Consider the following 2,500-nt stretch of genomic DNA (forward strand, 5'->3'; position numbering starts at 1 on the left):
GGGCCCCGCGTGGTTTTAGGGTTAGGGCAAGGGGTCCAAGCAGGTTAGGGTTAGGGCAAGGGGCCCACGCAGGTTAGGGTTAGGTAAGGGGCCCGAGCAGGTTAGGGTTAGGGCAAGGGGCCCCCATGGTTAGGGTTAGGTAAGGGGCCCCGCGTGGTTTTAGGGTTAGGGCAAGGGGTCCAAGCAGGTTAGGGTTAGGGCAAGGGGCCCACGCAGGTTAGGGTTAGGCAAGGGGCCCGAGCAGGTTAGGGTTAGGGCAAGGGGCCCCCATGGTTAGGGTTAGGTAAGGGGCCCCGCGTGGTTTTAGGGTTAGGGCAAGGGGTCCAAGCAGGTTAGGGTTAGGGCAAGGGGCCCACGCAGGTTAGGGTTAGGCAAGGGGCCCGAGCAGGTTAGGGTTAGGGCAAGGGGCCCCCATGGTTAGGGTTAGGTAAGGGGCCCCGCGTGGTTTTAGGGTTAGGGCAAGGGGTCCAAGCAGGTTAGGGTTAGGGCAAGGGGCCCACGCAGGTTAGGGTTAGGCAAGGGGCCCGAGCAGGTTAGGGTTAGGGCAAGGGGCCCCCATGGTTAGGGTTAGGTAAGGGGCCCTGCGTGGTTTTAGGGTTAGGGCAAGGGGCCCACGCAGGTTAGGGTTAGGCAAGGGGCCCGAGCAGGTTAGGGTTAGGGCAAGGGGCCCCCATGGTTAGGGTTAGGTAAGGGGCCCCGCGTGGTTTTAGGGTTAGGGCAAGGGGTCCAAGCAGGTTAGGGTTAGGGCAAGGGGCCCACGCAGGTTAGGGTTAGGCAAGGGGCCCAAGCAGGTTAGGGTTAGGGCAAGGGGCCCCCATGGTTAGGGTTAGGTAAGGGGCCCCCCGTGGTTTTAGGGTTAGGGCAAGGGGCCCCATGTGGTTGTAAGGTTAGTGGTGGGGCCCCCTGGGTCTACCACAGGCCAGGTGTGGAGGCTTGGAGCCCAGGGGTCGGGTCTGGGGGCTTGGATTCCCGGGAGGGGCCCCCGGGTCGGGTCTGGGGGCTTGGATTCCCGGGAGGGGCCCCCGGGGTCGGGACTGGGGGCTTGGAGCCCAGGGAGGGGTTCCCGGGGTCGGGACTGGGGGCTTGGATACCCGGGAGGGGCCCCCGGGGTCGGGACTGGGGGCTTGGAGCCCAGGGAGGGGTTCCCGGGGTCGGGTCTGGGGGCTTGGAGCCCAGGGAGGGGTTCCCGGGGTCGGGTCTGGGGGCTTGGATACCCGGGAGGGGCCCCCGGGTCGGGACTGGGGGCTTGGAGCCCAGGGACGGGCCCCAGGGAGCCACCTGGGGTCCAGGGCCTCCTCCTGGGATGCCCCCCTCTCCAGAGACTAAGTGTGAGCACAGGTAGAAGGGGAGATTTCCCCTTCTTCCCTTCCGAGCGATAGTATGCTCCCCTTCTCCCCTGTGCTCTCTCCAGAGACTAAGTGTGAGCACAGGGAGAAGGGGAGATTTCCCCTTCTTCCCTTCCGAGCGATAGTATGCTCCCCTTCTCCCCTGTGCTCTCTCCAGAGACTAAGTGTGAGCACAGGGAGAAGGGGAGATTTCCCCTTCTTCCCTTCCGAGCGATAGTATGCTCCCCTTCTCCCCTGTGCTCTCTCCAGAGACTAAGTGTGAGCACAGGGAGAAGGGGAGATTTCCCCTTCTTCCCTTCCGAGCGATAGTATGCTCCCCTTCTCCCCTGTGCTCTCTCCAGAGACTAAGTGTGAGCACAGGGAGAAGGGGAGATTTCCCCTTCTTCCCTTCCGAGCGATAGTATGCTCCCCTTCTCCCCTGTGCTCTCTCCAGAGACTAAGTGTGAGCACAGGTAGAAGGGGAGATTTCCCCTTCTTCCCTTCCGAGCGATAGTATGCTCCCCTTCTCCCCTGTGCTCTCTCCAGAGACTAAGTGTGAGCACAGGGAGAAGGGGAGATTTCCCCTTCTTCCCTTCCGAGCGATAGTATGCTCCCCTTCTCCCCTGTGCTCTCTCCAGAGACTAAGTGTGAGCACAGGGAGAAGGGGAGATTTCCCCTTCTTCCCTTCCGAGCGATAGTATGCTCCCCTTCTCCCCTGTGCTCTCTCCAGAGACTAAGTGTGAGCACAGGGAGAAGGGGAGATTTCCCCTTCTTCCCTTCCGAGCGATAGTATGCTCCCCTTCTCCCCTATGCTCTCTCCAGAGACTAAGTGTGAGCACAGGGAGAAGGGGAACATACTAACGCTCGGAAGGGAAGAAGTGGTAATCCCCCTTCTCCTGTGCGCCCTCCCGTACCCCGGGTTTACAGAAAAGTTTCCGCACGATTTCAGAAACCCAGTTTTCGGAAACACAGGCCTCCAGAGCTGAGCCCCGGACATGCCCGGGGATTGTTGCCCGCCCCGAGTGAAGCTCAGAACGGCCTTCTGTTGCCCGGTTGTCCCCTCCAAACTGCGGTTCTCTGCCTGACCGATTGGCATCCGTGGCTCGCCATCGGAGGGCCCCCGCCGGCCGGCCTCGTTGCCGGTGTTCGGGCGGACGGTTCCTCCGGCCTGCGGG

The sequence above is a fragment of the Lates calcarifer genome, unplaced genomic scaffold (genome assembly GCF_001640805.2).
Source record: "Lates calcarifer isolate ASB-BC8 unplaced genomic scaffold, TLL_Latcal_v3 _unitig_5851_quiver_1867, whole genome shotgun sequence".
NCBI classification, from domain to species: domain Eukaryota; kingdom Metazoa; phylum Chordata; class Actinopteri; family Centropomidae; genus Lates; species Lates calcarifer.